General features: G+C 46.2%; 1 protein-coding gene across 2 annotated transcripts in view; it reads left to right on the top strand.

Annotated features, from left to right (window-relative positions):
* SIRT2 (sirtuin 2) overlaps nt 1–26,797 on the top strand; it is a 1,239,326-nt gene that overhangs the window by 1,006,821 nt on the left and 205,708 nt on the right. The window lies entirely within an intron of this gene.

Genomic DNA, 26,797 nt, shown 5'->3' on the forward strand with positions numbered 1-26,797 from the left:
AATCAAATAAGACTAGAGCTACCCATTCCAGGGACCTAAATCTGGCCTGCAACTTAAATAGGACATGCTGGAGGGGCAGGTTTATCTCCCAGCGACTGCCATGCCTTTGGAATAGGCTACCAATTCATGTGAAACAGAGCACCTCTATGACACCGTTCAAGAGGAACCTGGATGAGTCGATGGGGCACTGTAAATTCATACTGGAGATAGAGCCCACAGCCCTCCTGGACATAGACAGTCATCACTAAATGCAATCTTGGGTACCGACTAGCATTTCTATGGTATTACATTGGGATGAAATGGCTAGGCTTAAAATGACCTCTGGGTCAATAGCCTAGTAATCTCCTATGATCTCAAGTCTCAGTTTTTCCTCATTCCCTTTATTTGCTGTCATTAAAACTGTCTGATCTGTATTCCGTTTATCTACCTTCAGTGTTGCATTCCATTCCCTTATCTTTTGCTGAAGTTCTTGCCAAGAGTATGCCTGTAATGCCACATTGTCTGCATACAGTAAATTGGTTGGTCTGTCCCCACTGATCATATCTCTGAACCTCTTAGCACAAGAAATCTGAACAAAGACAAAAATAATGGGAGGGCAAAACCCCAAAAATAGGGACAATTTTAAATATTGCTTTTATAAACTTAGAAAGTTGCTAGAATAAAAGGTTTTGTGTTACCATGCATTTTCTGAAATTCAAATGTTTGTTGTTATTTAGTGAATTCAGTCCTCACTGATTTGCCAGAAATAACACACATTTTATGAGTCACAGACCAAAAATATGAGGCAAAAATCTGGGCATTCTGTGAAAATCTGGACAGTAAAGAGGTATGCCTCTGACTTGTTTGCTAATGTAGTCCATCACCAGTATGAACAGCAGTGGGTTCAGAGCTGAACTCTTATTCCCAATCCCACTGGGAACCTCTTTTTCAGACTGAATACTATTTGTATTTGTCATTGGGTCCATGTACATAGCCTTCACTAACTTTACCTGTGTTTCTGGGACTTTGAACTACTGCAAGACTGCAGGAAAATCACCATTCTTGGGATCTTGTCATATGCTTTTTCCAAGTCTGGGAACACCCAGTTAGACTCTTTCCTCATCTCTAGCTTCTTCTCAGTTATCTCTCTCACTGCAAGAATCCGAATTGCTCATCTCCCATCTTACTTTCTACAAAAGTGCATATCCTTTTATCAATTACCCTCTTCAGGACTTGTATGCAGTGAGACAGGAGTTTGATACTGATGTTCATCGTGTTTCACTGTTGCAGTCATGGCTGTAGGGTTCTCCCCTGCCGGCAGGCAGCCCTCGGTCAGCCAGAATCCCAAAGTCTGGGTCCGGCGTCGGCTGTTCAACCATGCTCCCTGACATCAGAGCGCCAGGAGTATAAAGCTGACAGCCGGCGCCATCTTCTCCAGTCTTTCTTGCTGTGCGGTGATAGCAGTTCGCAAGTGCCAGTCGGCTGACTCCTGACGAATTTTACTGATATACTTCGGTCTGAAGACTTTCTTCTCCACTCAAAGCTAAGTACCCTGTTGGGGAAACTTTTTTCTTGCTCCACTCCAATGTCAGAAAAAGTTAATAATTGTATTTCATGTGGGAAGCAAATACCTCATAAGGATTTTCATTCTTACTGTATTCCTTGCTTGGGCCCTGACCACGACGTAGCTAGTTGTCAGTTTTGTGCTAGATTCAATCAACGTACAATTAAGCGAAGGTACGATTTTGCTTTTCATTACTTCGGTAGGTGCTTTAATTACAAAATGTCGTCGGATACGGTTCCGGCTACCGGAGTTCACAAATGTCGCAAGGATAAAGACAGGCCTCCAAGGTCCAAATCTGATGATAGCACACAAGCGGAGCCAGCTTCAGGTTCGGCCGTCATCAGTGAGGTGCTTTTGCAGCCCCTGTCTTCGGCCATTTCAGAACCGACAGCCGAAACGGACTCTCATGAGGAGCCAACCAGGCCTTTAAATATTTCTGTTGCAGGACCTTTGGACAGTGCTCCTTCGGATGGGTCCAGAGCCGCTGTGCAGGTACCGGGTTCCGAAGGGGTTTTCAGGCCTACTCCGCTACTAATAAAGGCAAAGACAAAGGCAAAGACTCCTTCAAAATCAAAGACTTCTACACAGGCCTCTTCTGAACTGGCTCCCAAGTCACAGAAACAGTTACTCAAGATGGCGGAGGACTTGCTTACTATGATTAGGGGTTCTCATCCCCCTCCAGCCAAAAGGCCAAGGCAGGATGTTTCTTATGATTCCTCTGATCAGGCTTCTGTTTCCTCAGTTTCTTCTTCTGATCAGGATTATACTTTCCCTCCTTATGAGGATTCTGATGCTGAAGAATCCATTCCTTCTGCTTCTCCCCCTGAGGATTTCTCTTTTGGGGAAACTTTGCATGAAATGAGGGAACATTTCCACTGGGAAGGACAGGAGTATTCAGAATCCAAGAAAAGGCTGAGGGAATTTCTTCTTCTTCCCCAACATAGACCCCTGGCTATTCCTCCTGTTTTGGATATTGTGGATGATGCCTTTTCGGAGGCTAACTTAACCCCTGACTCTTTTCCTCCTGCTCCTGTTAAGCCTGATAGATATTACAGGGTTCCTGATTCCCATCAGTTTTTATACAAGAACCCTTCTGCTGACCTGAAACCATTTCTCAGGGTCCTAAGGGAGTTAAGGCCGCTTCTGCCAAAAATCCTATTCCTACTGAAAAGGATTCTCGATCCTTAGAAAGATGGGGCAGAAAGGTGTACACTTCTGCTACTTTGTCAATTAGGGCTTTAAACTGTCAGTTTCATATGTTTAAATACCAGCAATTTCTATTGTCTGTCTTAAAACAAAAGCTTACTTCCATTTCTGCCTGTGCAGATGATAAGGAATTACATGACTTGTTGCATGCCACTGAACAGGTTGGGAAGCATGGTTTACACTGTGGATTTGATGCCTTGGAGGTGTCTTGTAGGGCTGCGGCCTCTGGCACAGTCATTAGAAGGCATGCATGGCTAAAGGAACAAAATTTACCTGAACAAGTAAAGGCTAAATTATTGGATGCTCCTGTTCAGCATAATGTTTTGTTTGGATCAAAAGCTGAAGAGGTGATTAAAAAGATGGAGGATAAGGCGAAATCCATGCAAACAGTTAAAGATTTCTTACAAGTACAGCCTCCTAGATTTAGCAGGAATTGGCCTTCTAAAAATTGGTCCTTTCCCACTTCAGACAGGCCTCAGAGGGGTAGATATAGACGTTCCAGAGGGAGGCCTCAAACACAAGCTGCTTATAGACCAAGACAGTGGATTGCTTCCACCCCTATGGGAGGAGAGGACAGGTCACTATCTCAAAGGAAACAAACTCAATGACTCCCTCTGTTGGGCTACAGGCACTTCTTGCCTGGAAGCCCCTCTCGGAGGAAAACTCTCTCTTTTTTATCAAAATTGGACTCAAATAACCCAAGACAAGTGGGTTTTGGATGTGGTTTTAAGAGGTTACAAATTCCAGATGGCCAGACCTTCCAAAACATCAATGGACGGAGGCCTTAAACCAGGTGGAAGCTCTTTTGGCTATGAATGCCATAGAACTGGTTCCTCTTTCAGAGATGGGAAAAGGTTTTTATTCAAGGCTCTTTCTAGCCCCAAGGAAGCAAAACTCATGGAGACCCATTCTGGATCTGTCGGTCTTGAACACCTTTCTAGAGATTCCAAAATTCAAGATGCTTAATCTACAGCAGCTACTTCCAATGCTGTCCAAAAATGCATGGATGGTAACTTTGGATTTAAAGGAGGCATATTTACACATTCCCATCAGGCAGGATCGCAGAAAATACCTCAGGTTCAAAGCCGGATCGAGGCACTTTCAATTCTCTGCGCTGCCCTTTGGATTATCTACTGCACCCAGGGTCTTCACCAAATGCCTGGCTCCAGTAGTAGCTTACTGCAGACTCAAGGGAATTCAAATTTACCCTTATCTGGACGATTGTCTAATTCAGGCAGACAGCAAAGATGCCTTACTCCAGCATCTAGAATTTGTACAGAACCTCCTCAAGTTCCTGGGATTCTCTGTAAACAAAAAGTCAAATTTGACACCATCACAACAGATAACTTTTCTGGGTGCTCTTCTGAACACCACAACCCAGATGGCATTTCTGACATCCGAAAAACAGTTACAGCTGGCTTCAACTTTCAGAACCTTGGCAACTTTAACTCATCTATCTGCAAGGAAATTCCTGCAGGCTTTGGGTTACATGGCCTCCTGCATCCTTCTCGTACCATATGCAAGGCTACACATGAGGAAAATACAGTGGTACCTAAAAAGTGTATGGTCTCAGCATTGCCACAGTTTAGACATACTGATCTCCGTCCTTCCTTGCCTTCAAAAGGAATTTCTTTGGTGGTCCAGGGCATGTGCTCTAAACAAAGGGAAGCCCTTCCGTCTGCCTCCTGCCTCTCAGATTCTAACGACAGATGCCTCGGATTATGCTTGGGGAGCCCATTTTCAGGGCAATTCTTTGCAGGGCCTTTGGACATAGGATCAGAAGCACCTGCATATCAATTTAAAGGAAATGTTAGCCGTTCAGAAAGCTCTATTGGCCTTCAGGAATCTTTTACAACCAGGACAACTGTTAATACGGACAGACAACACCACAGTTATGTGGTACATAAACAAGCAAGGGGGATCTCATTCCTACCCCCTTTGCAGACTAGCCATGGATCTATGGAACACAGCTCTAGCTTGCAATCTGGATCTTCAAGCTCAGTTTCTACCAGGGAAACAAAACTTCCTGGCAGACAGTCTGAGCAGAAATCTTTCGGATCCACACGAGTAGATGCTGGACACCAAAAGATTCAGGATCACAACAGCAGTCTGGGTATGTCCTAACAGAGACCTCTTTACATCCCATTTCAATCATCAACTACAGACTTTTTGCACCAGGACTTTCCACAGAGAGGCTTGGAAAGTGGACGCCCTGTCATTCAGTTGGAGGAACCTCTCGGGATATGCCTTTCCGCCTCTTCCTCTTCTTCCACAGGTTTTATTGAAGATAAAACAGGACAAGCCCAAGATGATAATCTTGCTGGCTCCAAATTGGCCTCGGCAGTTTTGGTATCCAACTCTAAAAAACCTATGCCTGGACCCCCCCTTGGATTTTACCTCAGTCTCCGAACCTTCTGTTCCAACATCAGGGTCAGGTTCTACACTCTCATGTCAGAACTCTCAGCCTGGCGGCCTGGTTAATCCAGGGCCTTTGATTTCTTCTTTACTGCCCAAGCAGGTTATGGATGTCATTTTAGAAGCCAGACGTCCTAGTACTAGAAAATCTTTTGCAGGAAAATGGAAAAGATTTTGTTCCTGGATGCAGGCTCAGGATTCTGATCCTCTTCTTCCTAACATTCCTTTAATTTTACTTTACTTGACAGATCTCTTACATAAGGGTCTCTCTTTCTCTTCCATTAAGATACATGCCTCTGCTATTTCTGCTCATTATAATGCAGACCCTCCAATCTTTTCCCACCAGCTCATGCAACAGTTTCTCAGAGTAGCTAAGAACTTAATACCTCCTAGATATCCTCCCATTCCTGCTTGGGATCTCAACTATGTTTTGGAAAAACTAACCTTGCCTCCTTTTGAGCCTGCTGCCTCTTCTGACATCAAGTTTTTATCTTGGAAGACAGCCATCCTGTTAGCCCTAACCTCTGCCAGGAGAGTTTCAGAGTTACAAGCTCTTATGGCTGTGGAACCTTATATTATTTTTCATCAAGACAGGGTATCTTTGAGGACTAATCCTACCTTCATGTCTAAGGTGGTTTCCAAGGCAGCTTTAAATCAAACTATACACTTGCCAACCTTTTTTCCCCACTCCTCAAAATAAAGGGGAAAGGATCTTACATTCCTTGGATGTGCAGACAGCTACGTTTTTACCTGAACAGAACCAAGGACATCAGAAAATCAGCACAATTGTTTGTTTCTTATGCTTCAAGTTCCCAAGGTAAAGCCATTTCAAAACAGACCATTTCTAAATGGATTGCTCATGGAATCAGATTTTGTTATTCTCACCATGGAAAACAAATCCCAGGAAGTATACGGACTCATTCCACCAGAGCTGCTGCCACTTCTGCGCCTTCCTCAGGAGTTCCTACCAAGGACATTTTGGAAGCTGCAACTTGGAGTTCAGTGCATACATTTTCTAAGCACTACAATCTACCTCTCTACTCTAAGTCTAGGGCAGGCTTTGCCTCTGCAGTCTTGCAGGGCCTTTTAGCCGCCCCTTCCTCTTTATGACCACCTCCCTTTCTTTCAGCTTTGGGATTCTACCCTACAGTCATGACTGCAACAGTGAAGCACGATGAACATAGTACAGTTGTGTACACCTACCATAAATGTAGATGTTCGAGTGTCTTCACTGTTGCAGTCTGGGTTTCCCTCCCTCCAGTCCCCTTATTTTTACTTTTGTGTATTTCCTTTTTTCACCATTCTTCTGAGGTGTATTTGCAAAGGTTATGGGATCTTTTTCATTTTGGGACTCCTGACATCTGGGGCAAGAAAAACTGGAGAAGATGGCGCCGGCTATCAGCTTTATACTCCTGGCGCTCTGACGTCAGGGAGCATGGTTGAACAGCAGACGCCGGACCCAGACTTTGGGATTCTGGCCGACCGAGGGCTGCCTGCCGGCAGGGGAGAACCCTACAGTCATGACTGCAACAGTGAAGACACTCGAACATCTACATTTATGGTAGGTGTACACAACTGTACGTTGTGTTGACAGTTGTAGATCTCGTACACCGGCACTGGTATGCTTATTCTCCAATCTTCTATGATACACCTTTCTGTCCATGTTGCTGAGTCCCCTCAGGAGCAATTTCTCCCCTATCTCACACAACAATCTGCTGTGAGTTCATTTGAGCCTTCTGCTTTCTCTGTGCTGTTCTTACTTCTATTTCCGTCATAGGCTACGTCTGGGGCAGTACAGCTTCTGAGGGGTTTTCTTCATTCAGAAGCTACTAGAAGTATTCATTCCATCCCCTTTGATCTCATGTGAAATGGTGAGCAGGTTGTTGCTGGCATTCCTTATGAAGGGTGCTTTGTGTCTGATGACTGTCTTCTTTATCTTTGCCTTGCAACGTGATAAAGTTTCTTTGTGGCATCTGTTGAATCACTTTCCAGAATCTGGTTGAATGCCTCTGATGCCTTGTTTTTTGTTATTACAAATGCTATTTTAGCCTCTTTGTTAACCAACTAGTATTCATTCTTAGCCCGGTGTGTGTTCTCTATTTCTAACTTTTTCCTGCACTCCTCCTTTCTTTTAATGGCTTCCTGGACTTCTGCATTCCACCACCAGCTTTCCTTATGTATCTTGTTTCCATACCTGGCTAAGCTGCATGTCTGTTTTATAGTCCTCATGCATGCTGTTTTGAGTCTATTTCCTCTTCTTCCTGGAGTGCTACAGTCCTGAGTAATTTCTTGACCTCTTGTGCTTTCTCACCAGTCAACCTTGAGGTCTACAGCCTATTCTCTGTTGACCTTAAAGCCTTCTCTGACCACTGATTCTACATCACTGCCTTTTTCTTAACAGGAGGAAGTCTACCTGAGTTGCATGTTGGCCACTCTTGTATGTCATCTGGTGACTGTCTTTCTTGCCGAACCATGTGTTGGCTCCCATCAAGCCATTTGTCAGGCAGAAGTCTAGATTGACCATTATTTCTGTTGCCCCACCTATGTGGACCCAGGAAATCCTCATATCCTGTTCTGCCTGTCCCATTGTATGCATTCAGGTCACCCATTTTGCAGCTGTTGTCTGAATGCACTTACTCAGTTAATCCAAATTGGGCAACTGGACACTGGCCAGTCAGTAGCCCCCTCAGACCACAAGTAGTCGTCTCTATCTCTTATCACCCTCTGTGAGACCACACTGACTAGTGCGCCTTCAAGTGCATGCAAACTGCTCCCTCTCATCAGGATAGGTAAGTGGGTCATGCTGCTTCACTCTTCTCTCTCTATGCCTGGCTCTTCCAATGCTAGAGGTCACTAATGAAATCCCCATCACCTGTATCCCAATAAGGGCTCCAGCCGTATGCCTCATGGGACTAGGTTATTCTGTCTTTCATTGTCTTTTGCTCCCAATGTATTAAAACCTGTATCCCAATAAGGGCTCCATCCATATGCCTCATGGGACTAGGTTATCCTGTCTTATATTGTCTTTTGCTCCCAATGTATTAAAATTAAACAATCAGCCAGCTTGCCTTTGACTTCTTGAGCCGATAAAGCCCATTGGCTAGAGTTACATAAAGATAATATATCTACAGTCCAGCCTCTGCTACCAGTCTCCTCAAAGACGCAATGGATGGCCATAAAAACAGTTGAAATCTAGGTGATCACTGTTAACTTATCTTCTTTTCTGAATCCTAAGTTTTTATATAGTGAGAGTGAGCCCCCAACCTAAGGATGATGATGTCCTTCCAGGTGCCCTCTTAGTCAGTCACTAGCTGTCCATGTACTAATTGCAGATGTTTTTCGTGTTTCACTGTTGCAGTCATCACACTTGGGTTATCTGCCTGCAGGTAGCTCTCACTCAGCCCGAATACCAGAGTCTTGGGATTTCTGCATTGGATACTGTCGTCTCTTCCATGACGTCAGGTCGTCAGGATTATAAGACATGCAGCCAATGCCATTACATCAGCTTTTCTTGCCATGCTGGAGCCCGAAGCAGAAGCAGTTCGCAAGTGCCAGTTGGCCGCTACCCGAAATTTTCGTTTTTCGAGTTTCAAAACTGAAGTCTTCTAAAGCTAAGTACCCCATTGGGGAACCTTTTTTCTTGATCTAACCGATGTCAGAAAAAATTAAGAATTGTCTTGCCTGTGGAAAGCAAATACCTCACAGAGATTTTCATTCTTACTGCATCACCTGTTTAGGCCCAGATCACGACATTCCTTGCTGTCGGTTTTGTGCCTTGTTTAATGCCTGAACTATTCGTCGGGCTATCATTGTCACTAAATTCTTTCGCTCTCGTTCTCTGTATTCCGAAATGGCTTCAATAAGCCATCTGACTACTGATATTCTGAAAAAACATAAGGATAAAGACAGAGACAGACCTCATAGGTCCAAAACTGCCAACAACGCTTCTGTTAAGCTAGTTGCCAGTCCACTGGTACTCAAGTGAGGCGCCTTCGCAGCTCCTGATACCTGCTTCTACAGATTCGCAGGCCTCTGCTGAGACCCATTTGGAGTCTGGTATGCCGTGAGATGCCTCTTCGACTATGGAACCTGTGGATGTCTCTGCCTTGGATGGGTCCGGAGCCGCTGTGCAGGCACTGGCTTCTGAGGGTGTATTCCAAACTTCCGATGTTTGTATTAAACCGACTACATTTCTTTCTAAATCTGCCGAGTTTCTCAGGCCCAGAGTTCGCACTACACCTAGAAAACTGACGACCAAAGAGCATGCTCAAGCTCCCATGCCACAGAAACAAATGCTTAGAATGGCTGAAGACCTTATAACTTTAAATGTTATGTGATCCTATCTCGCCTACATTCTGACTGTTGGGTTCGGAGCCGATCCCTCGGCTCCGACTCGGCACGCTTATGCCAAAGAGCGAAGTCTCTTATTGGCTGAGCTTACTATATCCCAGGATGCACCACTACCAGTCCCCCAGATCTCGTTTGCCACTAACTAGCGAAGACGTGGTCTCGAGCTGGCTGAGCTAAGTAGTGGGTTTTTTTCACTAACTTTCTGTCAGAAATTTGCTAATTTCTAAACAAAAAGCTGTTTTAACGGCTACTCTGTTGTTGTGTGTGTGTTTGACAATTTTTCTGTGGAAAATTTGTGTGTGATTGATACTTGTTCTGGTTACAGGCTCCCTCGGTCTATAGGGTCTTCCTACTGGTTAATTCCCTTTTAAAACAACCTTAGGGTTTATTTATTCTTTGTTTCCTTATACGGTGATTGACTGTTGTTCATTTTGGTTTTGTGTGAACGGCAAGTTAATCTTGACTTAAAATAAGTTTGTCTGTGAGAAAGTACTTATTTTTTGCTTATAATGTCTCAAGCACCTAGGCCTTCGGGCTTCAAAAAGTGCACTAAATGTAACTTTAAGATGTCTATCACGGATGACCACTCTCTGTGTGTATATTGTTTGGGCGCCAAACATTTGCAGGAGTCTTGCAGCGTGTGTCACGCTTTTTCCTCGAGGGTCCTCCAAGAGAGGAAAAATAAGCTTATATTAAAAGGCCTTATAAAACCCTCTTTTGAAGAAGCTTTAGCATCCTCTCCTTCTCCTGCTAAAAGAAAAGGCGTCGGCTCCGACCAGTCCGTCGGATCCGACCGCCAAAAGACATAGGCAGGCTTCTCCTTCGGCTCCAAGGACTTGGAGCCGAGGGAACAGTCTGCCTCGATGCCACCAGTCTCGACTCCTCTGGCTTGAGCCGATGGCTGGGGCATCGAGGCAGGTCACCTTCGTCGGCTCCACTGGTCTCGGAGCCGATGAAGGTTATCCGCTCAGACACTTCCTCCTCGGCACCTAAGTCCTCCTCGGCACCAATGGAAACTAGTTTGGGTATTCCTTGGCCGATAGTCATCGAGTCGCCTCGGAGCCGGTCCCCTAGCCCCTTGGGGCCGTTGGAGAGGCCATCTCGAACCCGTTCAGTATCCTCCAGGTCATCGAGGATGTCAGATTCGGACATAGACAGGGTGCTCCAAAGACTGTTCCAGTCCCCAGTCTTTCAAAATTTGTTTCGCTCCGACCCAGTTGGCTTCGGAGCCTGCAGCCCATGCCGATGTCATTGCCAGGGCTCCTCCGACCGGGTCGGCTCCGTCGGAGCAGGTGCTGTGGGAGCCGGTGGAGGTCTCAGGGTCGGCTCCGACCCTTACTCCAACCCGGCCTTCGGGTCCGAGTTTGGCACACGGACTTCTTGGCTGGACCGGGGTGGCGTTTGGGACCTATGCTGTGGTTCCGAGCCTCCCTCTCGGTGCTTGCGGGACTCCCGTCTGCTATCATGGCTCGGGACCGGACACTCCCAGGATTCTGGGGTCCGGCTTTCAGAGCAATGAGGAGTGCCTTGGCCAAGTCTTCTTTGGCCATCTCTCCGGCTTTACCGGCACCTTCCCTGGGCGTGGAGACTGGGTCTTTGGCAGTTCCCCTGTCCTTAGGCAGCGGAGCCCCGGGGCCTGAGGTTACCCCCACTGGGGGTTCCCCTCCTCCTGAGGGTTCTTCGGAGTTGTCTTCAGAGGAGCACCCAAGGAAGAGATCGTGCAAGAGGAAGCACGTGGACTCCCCCGAGTCTCTTACATCGGACACTGATCTTGATGATGCAGAGGGGTCCCCAAAGTCGTCCTCGGATGATGTCTCATTTGCAGACATTTTAGAGATCCTCAAACAACGAGGTGGCTGGATATCCAAACCCCCCTCTGCTGATGAGTCAGTGCTTCTCAAGGCCTTTGGGGCTCAGCCCTCCGCCTCCTGGGTGTCTCCGCCCTTCGACGAGCTCCTGGATTTGGTTTGTCGGAGGGCGTGGGAACATCCAGATACCTTGGAACCAGTGCCTTCTCGTCCTAACAAATTTTTGTCTGCCCCACCCGAGAAGGAGTTCCTGACTAAAGGCGTGGCTGTAGATGCCATGGTGGTGGCATCTGCTACACAACAGGACGTGGCAGAGGCTTCAACGTCCGTCCATCCTCCTAATAAGGAGTCTAGGAGCATGGACTGCAGGAAGCGCACCCTGACTTCAGCGGCCTTTACTCTAAGGTCCCTGAATTATTTGGCACGTTTTACCAGGCTACAGAGGGATCTGGTCAAGGAGCTGTCAGATTCTCTCTTGGGTAACCTACCTGAGCAGCTAGCCCAGTCGGTTAGCTCTCAGTTGGCTATCCTTACTTCAATTTCTAACTCGTCCATGAGGCTCATTTCATATGCGGCCGAAGGCGGTAGAGCGCAGGCACAGGCGTGGCTCACGGAGACAAGCCTGGCTCCGTTGTGTCATTTTATGGAGGCCTTCAAGTCTTCCTTCGCCGCTCCCTTTGATGGGTCCTCTTTGTTTGGACCTAAGGTTAAAGACACTCTTACCCGCTGTGAGCAAGAGGGAAAAACTTTATCTGCCGTAGGTGCACGTTATTCCACTCCCTTTCGGCCTTATCCCAAGGCTAAAGGAGGAGGGAAGATGTGGTGCCGCAAATCAGGTAAGTTTTTCCTCAACAGCAGGAAGATTCCCCTTCCAGAGGCAGAGGACGGGAAATTTTTCTGGGAGACGCCGTCCCAGGCGGCAGAGGGCCCCGCAATTCTGGAGACCGCGAGTCCTTTCGTGGCTCTTCAGCCTCCCACACTTCATGAGGGATTGCCCGGCTGTGCTGCTCGGAGCCAGTCGGGTGCCGTTGCCAAGCACCTAAAAGCCTGGGAATCTATCACTCAGGACAGATGGGTGCTTGGATTATTGCCGGAGGTTACACCATTCCCTTCACACACTCACCCCACCGTCCAAAAGATCCCGGACCCACCACCCAGTCAAAGGGAAATTGCAGCCGCAGAAGCGTCAAAGCTGCTAGAAAAGGAGTCATCCAACCGGTCCCCACAGACCAGATCGGATCGGAAATTACTCAAGGTTCTTTTAGTGCCAAAAGACAGGGGACCTGAGACCAATATTGGATCTCAGCAGACTAAACCAATCCGTCATGAAATCCAAATTCGAATGGTCACGTTACAATCCATTCTCCCATTGTTGGAGAAGGATGTTTGGATGTGTTCCATAGATCTCAAGGACGCCTATTATCACATACCGATACATCGGCGTCCAGGAAGTATCTGCGCTTCAGCCTGGGAGACAGTCATTTCCAATTTTGTGCACTGCCCTTTGGTCTCACCACAGCCCCCAGGGTGTTCACCAAGTGTTTGGCAGTAGTGACTGCTCACCTGAGGAGTCTTGGATTCCAAGTGTTTCCCTATCTGGACGACTGGCTCCTGACTGCCACCACCAGGCATCTACTAATGGACAACCTCAAAGCCACCATTTCCCTGGGTGCTACCCTGGGAATTACATTCAATTGGTCAAAGTCTGTCTTGCTGCCCTCTCAGCGCATAAGGTTCATAGGAACAGAGATAGACTCAAAATTGATGCTCGTCTTTCTTCCTACCGAAAGGATTCAAACTTTACAAGGTCAAGTTCAAGCCCTGCTTTCAAGATCCAAAGCCCCAGCCAGGATGGTCCTACAACTTTTAGGTTCGATGTCTGCCACGGTTCTCCTAGTTCCTCTGGCAAGATTGCACATGAGGATTCTTCAGTGGCTGTTATCGACTCAATGGTCCTTTCAGGATCTCCCCCTCAATCACCCCATTATGATTACAGAAACGTGCAAACGGGACCTCCGCTGGTGGCTTCAGCCGTCCAATCTGAATCAGGGAAGACCTTTTGTTATCCCCCCTCCGGTGGCCACCCTGACGACGGATGCCTCCCAGACAGGGTGGGGGGGGGCATTGTTTGGGCAGGTTAGTTCAGGGTTCCTGGCTTCCAGACGAAACCTTTCTCCACATCAATGTATTGGAGATGAGGGCTGTACTTCTGTCCCTACAGGCCTCCACAAGTTTCTCCCTCAAGGCATTATCGCTATCCACACAGACAACATGTCGGTGGTCTGGTATCTAAACAAACAAGGAGGGACCAGATCTTACCCCCTTTGCAGAGAGGCCATGAGGGTGTGGGAATGGGCTGTAGCTACCAACCGTTTCTTGGTAGTGACCCACATTCCAGGGAAATCCAATATATTGGCAGACAGATTAAGCAGGACAATTCTCTCTCCTCACGAGTGGTCCCTGAGCAAACAGTAGCAGCTCAGGTTTTCAGAAGATGGGGGCCGTGCTGCGACCTGTTTGCAACACCACAAAACACAAAGTGCAAAAGGTTCTTCTCCTTGACTCCACATCAGGGGGAGGCAGCTATGGATGCTCTAGCACAACCTTGGCCAACAGGGCTACTTTATGCATTTCCTCCGGTTCCACTTCTCCCCAAAGTCATTCAGAAAGCTTCTCAATTGGGGTCCACAATGATACTAATTGCTCAACTGGCCTCGTCAGGTATGGTTTCCCTACCTGAAGAAACATGCGTGGGCGATCCAGGTTTTGGATCTAACTCCGGATCTGCTAATTCATCAGTCGGAGGACAACACCAGTCCCTTCGCACTTTGAAGTTGACAGCTTGGCTCCTCCACTTCCGACTTTAGTCAGAAATCACACCTTAGACCGGAAGTTATTCACATTTTATCTTGCCCACAAACCCACCACTAAGAAATTGTACCTCAGTAAGTGGAAGAGGTTTGCTATCTGGGCTCAACTCAGGGGCTTAGACCCTATCACTGCCCGATTCAGAGGTTTTGAAATTTTAACATCCTTGTTTAATCAAGGATCTTCAGTCTCTACTATTAAAGTCCAACTGGCAGCTATCTCTAAATTTCACGAATCCATGGATCCACCGTTGATGAGCAGCAGATTATGCAAAACTTTCATTAAAGGTGCGGGGCTGTTAAGACCCCCAGTTTTTCATCCTGCCTCCGTGGGATCTTGATTTGGTGCTTCGTGCCTTAACATCTTCCCCTTTTGAACCGGCTGCTACATGTGAGTTAAAATATCTGTCTTGGAAAACTGCCTTCTTAGTTGCAATTACCTCTGCAAGAAGAGTTTCAGAGCTTCAAGCCCTATCTATCAAACCACCGTACTTGACACAAGGATAGAGTATCACTTAGGCCTAACCCATCTTTTGTCCCAAAGGTTTGTTCTAATCTCTGTCTCCAACAATCTCTAGAGCTACCAGTTTTCTTTCCAAAATTCTCCAACGAAGCGGAGTACACTCTCCATAAATTGGATGTTCACAGGCAATTGCGCTTCTATCTAGACAGGACTCAGCAAATTCGTAAATCAGACCAGTTGTTTGTGTCCTTTTCAGACAATAAATTGGGTAAAACCATCACAAAAGCTACTATCTCCAAATGGATTAGAGATTGTATAACTCAGGCTTATTCCTCTTCAAATAAGCAACTTACAACATCTATCAAAGCTCACTCTACCAGAGCTATGGCTACTTCTATCGCCTTTCATTCCAAGCTCGCTATTTCTGAGATTTGTGCTGCTACTTGGTCCAACCCGCACACTTTCATTTCCCACTATAAATTGGATGTGGCATCTAAAGGGCGAGCATCATTTGGTTCCACGGTACTCAGGAGTGTTTTCCAGTGAGCCACCCAGGATTCAGGTGCTAGGACGCTGTCCCATCAGTCAGAATGTAGGCAGATAGGATCACATAACATCTTTTAGTTATGTACTCACCATAACTTCAGATGTTTGGGATCCATCTCGCCACATTCCTTATACCCACCCTCCTTCCCCCTGCCTTGGAGATCAGAAGAGATTGAACGGTTTTGAGTTCTACTGTTTTATCTTGTTTCATCTGACGATGTTATATAAGCAGTGCGTGCATGTGTGCATGTATACGGACAAACTAGATCTGGGGGACTGGTAGTGGTGCATCCTGGGATATAGTAAGCTCAGCCAATAAGAGACTTCGCTCTTTGGCATAAGCGTGCCGAGTCGGAGCCGAGGGATCGGCTCCGAACCCAACAGTCAGAATGTAGGCGAGATGGATCCCAAACATCTGAAGTTATGGTGAGTATATAACTAAAAGTTAGGGGAAGCCAGCCTTCCCCCTCTAAAAGACAAAGAATTGATTTTCCTTCTGATTCTACAGACCATGAGTCCGACGACTCTGATCCCTCTGATTACCAGGACATACCTTTATCTACCTAGGAGGATTCAGATGCAGAGGATTCCATTCCCTCTGCCTCCTTTCCAGAGGGCTTTTCTTTTGATGAAACCTTGCATACCTTAAGAGAGCATTTCCGCTGGGAATGCCAGGACTACCCACAGTCCAAAAAGAGACTCAGAGAATTTTTAGATTTGCCTCAGCACAGGCCTGTAGCTATACCCCCCGTCCTGAATATTGTAGATGATGTCTTCATGGAATCCAGTCTTACTCCTGATACCTTACCACCAGCTCCTAGAAAGCCTGACCGGTACTACAGAGTACCCGACTCTCACAAATTTCTCTTTAAGAATCCCACTGCGGTTCCAGAGACTATTTCCCAGGGACCTAAAGGTATTAAGGCTACTACAGCCAAAAACCCTACCCCTTCAGACAGGGATTCTGGAGCTTTAGACCTAAGAAGGTATATATCTCTGCAACTCTTGCCATCAAGGCTTTAAATTGCCATTTTCACATGTTGAAGTACCAGCAGCATGTTATGGAACTAATTAAACAAAAAATGTTGTTGCTTCCAGATTGTACAGAAAATAAAGATTTATAAGACTTAATGCATTCTGCAAACCAAATTAGTAAACCTACTTTGCAGTGTGGTTTTGATGTTAGAGGCATCTTGCAGGGCTGCTGTCACTGGCTCTGTATTGAGAAGGCATGCTTGGTTGAAGGAACAAATCTTGCCAGACCATGTCAAAACAAAATTACTAGATGCTCCATTAAACCAGGAACGTTTGTTTGGCACAAAAGCAGAAGAAGTTCTTAAAAAGATGGATGAAAAAGCTAAATGTATGCAAACTGTTAAAGACTTCTTACAGGTACAGCTACCTAGATTCAGTAGGCATTGGCCTTCTAAAAACTGGGCCTTTCCAGTCCCTCCCAGGCCTTCTCAGTCCAAACCCAGGGGCAACAGACCACCAAGACTACAGTCTCAGGGTATGCAGAGATCTAAACAATGGAGTGCTCCCACCTCAAAAACAGGTAGTGGTAAGCCACCCCCTTATGGAAAAAGTTCACAATGACTTTTCTATCATACTTCCCAGCCATGCCCAAGTACTTGCACCCCTAGGAGGAAAACTCGCCCTGCATGCAAAAAACTGGATGTCCATTACCCAGGACTGATGGTCCTAAACATTGTATCCCAGGGATACAGATTCCACTTCCACTCACTGCCAACCCCTAGCGAGTAGCCAGACCTTCCTCCAAACCAGTGGGCAGAGGCTCAAAAGCAAGTACTTTCTCTTCTCAGTATTAGGGATATTCAACCTATTCCAGTAGAGCAAAGGGGGCAGGGTTTCTACTCCAGACTGATGTTCTTCATCTCACATTGCTGCAGTCCTAACACTTGGGTAGTCCGCTGTCCCAGTCGGCCCGAATACCAAAGTATAAGGCTGACGTCGGTCAGGGCGCATTTGTCTGACATCAGGACGTCAGGGTACAAATGCGCATGACCGACGTCATATCCTCAGTCTTTTTTGCCGCATGGTCCGATGCAGAAGCAGTATTGCGAGTGCAGGTTGGCGTTCTGAAATTTTCTGAAGTCGGAGTTTCAGACCGAATCAAAGTTGGCTAAGTACCCCGTTGGGGAATATTTTGGTTTTTTCTTGCCTCAGTATTTAACCGGATGTCAGAAAAAGTGAATAACTGTATTTCTTGTGGGAAACAGATACCTCATAGAGATTACCATACATTGTGTATACCTTGCTTAGGGCCCGAGCACGACGTTGTTGGCTGTCGCTCTTGTGCTAGATTTAACAAACGCACTATTAAGAGAAGATTAGATTGTGCCAGGTTAGTTTTTGGAAGCGTTGTAATTACAACATGCCGCCGGATGCTCGCGCCCGCTTCGTCTAAAAGCGCAAGGACAAAGCAGCGAAGCCTAGGGTGGAAGAACTGTCTGTCCCGGACGCCGGTTCTTTAGAGGGCTCGGTGGAGCCGGTGGTTCTACCAGAAGTTCCGTTGGATTCTCAGCGAGCGACTTTACTCTTACAGGATGTGTCCTCTCAGGAGCTAGGCGAAGCTGCAGGGGCTTCTCAGGTAGCTGTTCTCCCTCCCTTCCTAAGGTGGTTAGGCCCTCCCTTCTGTTTCCAAGGCTCCTTCTAGAGGCAGACCAGGGTTAACTTCAGTGGGGTCTCCCTAGTTCTTCAGGGTCTCTGCCTAAGAAACATATGCTTAAAATGGCAGAAGATTTGATTACTATGATTAGAGGTTCTATACCCCCCCTGATAAGAGGCCTAGGGTGGAACCTGAGCTTGAGAGTTTTGAGCAGTGTTCGGAGGCTTCTGAGTCTTCGGCTGAAGACTTGCAGGAGTATCCTCCTTATTCTGATTCTGATGTAGAGGACTCTACACCTTCGGCTTCTCCTCCTGAGGATTTTTCTTTTTCAGAGACCCTTCATTCCATGAGGGAGCATTTTAAATGGGAGGGTCAAGATTTCTCTGATTCTAGGAAAAGGCTTAGGGAATTTTTGTTTCTACCCCAGCATAGGCCTTTAGCTATACCTCCTGTTCTGGATGTGGTAGAGGATGTTTTTGCAGAGGCTTCCCTGAACCCTGATTCTTTGCCTCCTGCCCCAGTTAAACCGGACAGGTATTATAGGGTGCCTGAAGCTCATAAGTATCTTTTTAAGAGTCCTAGGGCAGACCCAGAAACTGTTTCTCAGGGCCCTAAAGGTGTTAAGGCTTCTGTTGGTAAAATCCTGTTCCTTCTGATAAAGAGGCAAGGGCTTTGGATAGATGGGGAAAAAAGGTGTATACTTCTTCCACTTTAGCCATGAGGGCTTTGAATTGCCAGTTTCACATGTTGAAATACCAAAATTATCTCTTTTCACAATTGAAGTCTAAGGTAGATGCTCTGGCGGAAGGTATTGAGTGTAAAGAGTTGCAGGATTTAGTTCATGTTTCTGAACAGGTGGGTAAGCATTCCTTGCAATGTGGTTTTGATGCTGTACAGGCCTCTTCGAGGGTGGCAGCCACTGGTTCTGTTCTTCGCAGGCACGCCTGGCTCAGGGATCAGAATTTAGCTGAACATGTAAAGACAAGGATTTTAGATGCTCCTTTACAATCTGATGTGTTATTTGGTGCGCCTGTGGACGCAGTTTTAAAGAAAATGGAGGACAAGGCTAAGTCTATGCAGACTGTTAAAGATTTTTTGCAGGTTCAGCCTCCAAAGTTTAGTAGAAATTGGCCTACTAAGGGGTGGACTTATCCTTCTTATGATTTTCAGTCTAGGAGATCTAGACGTGGTAGGGGCAGAGCTCAAGGTTCTTTTAGGCCTAGAACAGGCAGTTCGCCTGCCCAGTCTTCTGGTGAGGGCAGGGGTCAGTCCTTTCGTAAGCAGACCCAATGACTTGCCTTTTCAGCTGCCAGAGCCTTCTCGTTTGGCAGCACCTTTGGGAGGAAGGCTGGCACTTTTCAAAGAAAACTGGAGTGTTATTACCCAAGACAGATGGGTATTGGATATCGTTCACCACGGTTACAGGTTTTATTTCCACACCTTGCCTCCTTTCAAAGGCATGCCAGACATTCCTCCTATACAAAGAAAAGAGGCTCACAAGCAAATTTCTCTGTTGCTCCAGATAGGGGCCATTCAGCCGGTTCCTGTGCCAGAAAGGGGCCTAGGATTTTATTCTCGCCTGTTCCTAGTACCAAAAAAGGGGAACATGTGGAGACCAATTTTGGATTTGTCTCTCCTCAACACTTATTTGGACATTCCCAAGTTCAAAATGTTGACGTTACAACAGCTTTTACCTTTGCTGGGCAAAGATCACTGGATGGTAACTTTAGATCTCAAGGAGGCTTACCTTCATGTGCCTATCAGACTCAGTTGCAGGAAGTATCTGCGTTTCCGAGCTGGAAATTCCCATTATCAGTTCTCTGCATTGCCCTTTGGCTTATCTACTGCCCAGAGTATTCACAAAAGTTCTGGCTCCAGTTGTAGCATTTTTCAGGCTAAAAGGAATACAAATCTATCCTTACTTGGACGACTGTCTGATTCTGGCTCAAGAAAAGGACGAGCTTCTTCAGCATCTGGAATATGTGATAGCAGTGCTAAGATGCCTGGGGTATTCTGTGAACGAAATAAAGTCCAGTCTAGTACCCTCTCAAGACATGTGCTTTCTGGGTGTGAGACTGAATACAGCAGCCCAGATGGCCTTTTTAACCCCGGACAAACAAAAGAGTCTATCCCTTTACTTCCATCAACTATCTCATCAGTCCGTGCTGACTGCAAGGACAGTCCTTCAAGCATTAGGGTTCATGGCATCTTGTATTCTGGTGCTTCCCAATGCCAAACTGCATATGAGGAAGCTACAATGGTATCTCAATGTATGGACACAGCACTGCCAGGATCTGGACACTGTCATTCAAATAATACCTTGCATTCAAAAGGAATTTTTGTGGTGGGCTCAGGAATGTCACCTAAACAAGGGACTCTCTGTGACCCGGCCAGAGGCGAGTCAGATTCTAACGACAGATGCCTCAGACATAGCTTGGGGAGCTCATCTGAATGGAAAGTGGATACAAGACAAGTGGCCTGCCAGACTACAGCATCTACATATCAACATGAAGGAGATGTTAGCAGTCCAGTTTGCATTGATGGCTTTCAAGGAGTTACTTCTTCCAGGGCAGGTGTTGATTCTAACAGGCAACACAACTGTCATGTGGTACATCAACAAGCAAGGGGGAACACATTCTTATCCTCTATGCAGGCAAGCAATGATTTTGTGGGAGACTGCGCTCAGCTTGCAGCTTACACTTCAGGCAAGGTTTCTGCCAGGAGCACAGAACTCCTTAGCAGATGTGTTGAGCAGGCAAATCATGGATCCCCACGAGTGGAAACTGGATCTTCATGTATTTCAAAAATTGACAGTGTCATGGGGAACTCCAGACATAGATCTGTTCGCTTCTCCACTAAACCACCAGCTGCCAAAGTTTTGCACGAAAAGTTTTCATCACACAGCTTGGAAAGTGGATGCTCTTTCGTTCAGTTGGGAAAATCTTCATGTGTATGCCTTTCCACCTCTGCCTCTCCTCCCAAAGGTACTCCTAAAGGTCAGACAAGACAAGCCAAGGATGATTTTGATAGCTCCAGATTGGCCTCGCAACACTGGTACCCATTACTGAGGAATCCGTAAGAAAGCCTCCATGGCGTTTACCTTTAATTCCACACCTTTTGTCTCAGAGGACGGTCATCTACTCAATGTCAAGCTTCACTCTCTTCATCTAACAGCCTGGCATATTCTGTTTTGAACCACAGCAGGTCTCAACTTCCTCAACAAGTTTTGAATGTGATTATGGAAGCCAGAAGACCTAGTACACGTAAAGTGTATGCAGAAAAATGGAAGAGATTTTTATTTTGGAGTGCAGCAAAGGATTTGGATGTTTCTGAGCCTAATTTGAGTGTGGCTCTTCAATATCTTACTGAGCTATTGGACAAAGGTTTGTCTTTCTCTTCCATTAAGATTCATGCTGCAGCAATTTCGGCTCACTATGATGGTGACCCACCATTGTTTTTTCATCCTTTGTTCAAGCAATTTCTTAGCGGGGCAAAGAATATAAGACCCCCACGAAGAGCTCCTACTCCTGCTTGGGACCTCAATTTTGTGTTGGAGAAACTTACTCTACAACCTTTTGAGCCTGCGGCTACTGCTGAGTTGAAATACTTGTCATGGAAGACTGCTTTTTTGTTGGCCATTACTTCTGCAAGAAGGGTTTCTGAATTGCAGGCCCTTATGGCGGTGGAGCCTTTTTTGATTTTTCATAAGGATAGGGTATCATTACGTACTAATCCTTCATTTATGCCTAAGGTGGTTTCTAGTGTGGCTTTAAACCAAACTATTCATTTGCCTACTTTTATGCAGATCCCCAAAATAGGGGAAAAGATTTTGCACACTTTAGATGTACACAGGCAGTTGCGTTATTATTTAAGCAGGACTAGGATTTTAGGCAGTCTCAGCAGTTGTTTGTTTGTCTTGCTTTGAGTTCTCAGGGCAAGCCTGTGTCAAAACAAACTATATCTAAGTGGATTGGGTTTTGCATTGCATTCTGTTACTCCCATCATGGCAAGGAGATTCCAGCTGGGATTAGGCCTCATTCCACTAGGGCTACTGCCACTTCAACAGCATTTCTAAGGGGTGGCAACTAAGGATATTTTGGAGGCAGCTACTTGGAGTTCAGTGCATACTTTCTCCAAGCATTACCACCTTCCTCTCTATTCTAAGTCCAGGGCTGGTTTTGCCACTGCTGTGTTGCAGGGCATTTTGGCAGCTCCTGCTTCATTATAGTTTAGCCATCCTCCTTTACCTCTGCTTTGGGATTCTACCCAAGTGTTAGGACTGCAGCAATGTGAGATGAAGAACATAGTACAGTTTTGTACCTACCATAAATGTAGATGTTCAAGATCCACATTGCTGCAGTCCAATTCCTCCCTCCTTCCCTCTGTGTTTAGGGGTGGTTGTGTGGGTGAGGTTCTATTTTTGTACATTTGTATATATTGTACATATTTTAGGCACAGGAGTGTTTTGGTGTTTTTGGTTTTGGCCTTATCTTTTAGGGTCTTCTGACATCTGGGGCAAGAAAAGACTGAGGATATGACGTCGGTCATGCGCATTTGTACCCTGACGTCCTGATGTCAGACAAATGCGCCCTGACCGACGTCAGCCTTATACTTTGGTATTCGGGCCGACTGGGACAGCGGACTACCCAAGTGTTAGGACTGCAGCAATGTGGATCTTCGAACATCTACATTTATGGTAGGTACAAAACTGTACTTTCCTGGTGCCCAGAAAAGAGAGCTCTTGGCGCCATATCGCCATATCCATCTGTCCATTCTCAACACCTTCCTGGTGGTCCCAAAATTCAAAATGCTTACACTAGAACAGCTTCTTCCTATGCTAGCCAAGGACTCCTGGCTAGTCACCCTAGATTTAAAAGAAGCTTTCTGCACATCCCTATAAGGGAATCTTGCAGGAAATATCTACGTTTCAGGGCAGGCTCTATGCACTATCAGTTCCCTGCACTTCCCTTTGGCTTAGCTACTGCACCCTGGTTATTCACAAAGTGCCTGGCACCAGTCATTGCATACTGCAGGCAGAGAAAAATTCAGATTTACCCATACTTGGACGATTTTCTGATTCAGGCGGACAGTCGGGTATTGCTACTTCAGCACCTGGCATTTGTAAAGAGACTTCTAACTTCTCTGGGGTACACCATCAACGAAAAGAAATCACATCTGGTGCGCAGCCAAAAGATTGTATTCCTGGGAGCAAGCTTGAACACAACTTCCCAGATGACATTCCTCACTCCAGAAAAGCAGGTTTATTTGACAAACTACTTCAAACTAATGGCCACCAAAACCCAGCTATCTGCAAGAAAAATACTGCAAGCCCTAGGGTTCATGGCCTCATGCATTCTACTAATTCCATATGCAAGACTGCATATGAGGAAACTTCAATGATACTTAACAATTCCATGGTGTCAACATTCTCAGGACCTGGAAACACTGATTCCTATCATTCCTTGTCTAAGGGCAGAGCTCCTTTGGTGGGCAGAGGCTTGCAGCTACAACAAGGGACTTCCCTTCACTCAACCCCCTCGCAGCCCATTCCCTGACAACAGACGCATCAGACTATGTATGGGGGGTTCACATGGCAGGCAAATGCATTCAAGACAAATGGAGTCCAGGACAAATTCACCTGCGTATCAATCAAAAAGAAATGTTAGCTGTACATAATGCTCTGACAGCCTTCAAATACCTTATCCTTCCAGGACAATTCTTGATAAAGACAGACAACACCACAGTTATGTGGTACATAAACAAGCATGGGGGAACTCATTCTTACCCACTCTGCAGGTTAGCCATGGCCCTGTGGAACACATCCTTGAGCAACCAAGTGGTCCTGCAAGCTCAGTTCCTGCTAGGCAAACAAAATTCACTGGCAGACGACAAGCAGAAATCTACTGGACCCACACGAGTGGAAACTGGAACCCAACACATTCAAACTTCTAATCCACAGGTGGGGAATAGCAGAGGTGGACCACTTTGCCTCCCCCCAAAACCATCAATTGAGCAGAGTTTGCACCAGACATCCTCATAGCCAAGCATGGAAAGTGGATGCCCTATCCTTTACATGGGAAAACCTCTCAATTTATGCTTTCCCCCCTCTGCCCCTCCTCTCAAAAGTACTACTCAAGATCAAACAGGACAGACCAAGGACAATCCTTATTGCACCAGACTGGCCACGCCAGCACTGGTACCCACTCCTACGCAGTCCGACAGCTGTGCCACCCTGGCACCTACATCAGACCCCCTCCCTGCTGTCCCGGCAGGAGGGACAGATTTTGCATCCTCAGCTGCAAACCCTGAACCTTGCAGCCTGGCTTATTCCCTGAAAACACCACCAGCAACCCTAAGCAAACAGGTGCTGGACATCATCCTTGAGGCCAGAAGGCCTAGTACTAGGAAATCCTATTAAAAAAGTGGAAAAGATACTGCTCTTGGAGCCAGTCTTAAGGAAAGGACACAGCAGTGCCCACCTTACCTCATATCCTAGATTACCTAGCAGAGCTGCTCCACAAAGGCCTATCCTTCTCATCAGTTAAGATTCATGCCTCTGCCATCTCAGCTCATTACAATACTGATCCCACCTCTCTTCTCTCACCCTCTGATCAAACAGTTCCTGAGAGGAACTAACAATTTAAGACCCCTGAGGAGAGCTCCCACCCCTGCCTGGGACCTCCACTTTGTACTAGAGAAGCTCACGCTTCCCCCTTTTGAGCCTGCTGCTACAGCAGAGTTAAAATTCCTCTCTTGGAAAATAGCCTTACTTCTAGCCATCACTTCAGCAAGAAGAGTGTCTGAGTTACAGGCACTAATGGCTGTGGAACCCTTCATTATTTTCCATGCTGACAGGGTTTCCCTCAGGACTAATCCATCATTTATGCCCAAGGTGGTATCCAGTGTAGCTTTAAACAAATCCATTCATTTACCAACCCTTTTCCCTAATCCTCAGAATAAAGGGGAAAGGATACTGCACTCTTTGGACATGCACAGACAGCTCAGGTTCTACCTTGACAGGACTAAGCCTTTCAGAAAATCTGATTAGCTGCTAGTCAGATTTGCTACAGGGGCAGAGCGCAAGGCCATTTCAAAGCAAACCATTTCCAAATGGATAGCACACTGCATCCATTTCTGCTGCAAACACCATGATAAACCTACACCACATGGGGATCAGAACTCATTCCACTAGGGCTATCTCAACCTCTGCAGCATTTCCCAGGGGAGTCTCTACCAGGGGCATCCTGGAAGCTGCAACCTCGAGTTCTGTACACACCTTCACCAAGCATTACCATTTACCTGTCTTTTCTAAATCCAGAGCTGGATTTGCCACAGCATTCTTACAAGGCCTGCTAGCTAGCCCTAATACTTCTTGACTGCCTTCACCAGCTTTGGGAATCAACCCAAGTGTTATGACTGCAACAGTGAAACACGAAGAACATAGTACAGCTGTGTACACTTACCATAAATGTAGATGTTCGGGTGTATTCACTGTTGCAGTCCTGGTTACCCTCCCTCTAGCCCCCGACTGTTCTATGCTTTCTACCTATCCTCTTTTTGGCCATATCATATGGCAATGGTATTTACTTTTTACTGGAGGTGTTCCACCCCATCTGCTTGCTTCCTATTTTGAGGGCTCCTGACATCTGGGGCAAGAAAAACTCATGTAATGGCGTTGGCTGCATGTTTTATACCCCTGACGTCATGGAAGAGGTGACAGCATCTGATGCAGAAATCCCAAGACTCTGGTATTCAGACCGACTGAGGGCTACCTGCAGGCAGATAACCCAAGTGTAATGACTACAACAGTGAATACACTCGAACATCTACATTTATGGTAAGTGCACACAACTGTACTTTTTGCAATATTTTCACATTATTCAAAATCTGGCAGTCCTAGTTTCCTGGTTGGAAGATGGAAAGGTGTTGAGTTGGTCTTGGAACCTTGGCCTATTGCCAGCCCACAGTAACTCAAGCATATATTTCCTGAGTTTAACCAGTATGTGAGAAGGGGGAAATCAGAACACCATAGGAGGCATAAAGAGCCAAAGACAAACCAAAAGACTGCATAATATCCATGCAAAAACATTCATCTGTGACAATAATTTAACTGCGGTGGTGGTGCTGCAGTAGCATTGTCACCTCACAGTAAGACGTTGTCCTGTTCGATTCTCAGCTAGAGCGTCTTCTGTGTGGAGGCATGCGTGAATGGGCGTACCTTCTTTGAAGGTTGTGTGTCAGGGCCAGCAACTCAGCATGCAAAAATCTACTGCCAATCCTTAGCGGACCGGAGTTCCGCTGTGGTGACCCCTAACTGGGAAAAGCCGAAAGACAAAACTTAACTAAATGGAAGTTAGTCACAAATAGATCATTCACAGTATCCCTTTGTCCCTATGTCCTGTGGGTTTGGCTTCACCCCACATAGACTGGGACTATCTGTGTTTCAGCATGGACCTTAACTGTGACCCAGGACAGGGAACTGCATGGCAGTGCCTACTCTTAGCAACCTATCTCTTTTAAGAAATAGGTAATGAGACATTTTTGTGATATTCATAATCTGACACCATTGGTGGTCACATGAGCACTCATATCTTCACTGAGGCATCCTACATCCTCCCAGGATGCATGTGCATACGTGTCCCATGGGCCGTTAAATGTTTGGGAGTGCCAAACCCATTTCCTTCCCAGTAATAGCCTTTGCTGTCATGAAAGTCTTCCCTTACACTTGAGGAATTTGGACACTGTAAGCCACTACTTCCTTCTAGAGGATGGGAGACCCACAAGTCATTAACTTTCCATTCTCTTCCCTGTGGTACTGCAAAACATTTGAGTAGTTGTGCACTGCATAAGCACTAGGAGAAAATGAACAAATAAACAGAATTGTCTGTCAGGACAAAGTGATGCTAGGTAGAAGTGGCAAAAACATTCTGCTATGTTAAAAGAAATGCAGACACTCTGAGAAAAATAAAC

The sequence above is a fragment of the Protopterus annectens genome, chromosome 1.part0 (assembly GCF_019279795.1).
Source record: "Protopterus annectens isolate FY-2018-M chromosome 1.part0, PAN1.0, whole genome shotgun sequence".
NCBI classification, from domain to species: Eukaryota; Metazoa; Chordata; order Ceratodontiformes; family Protopteridae; genus Protopterus; species Protopterus annectens.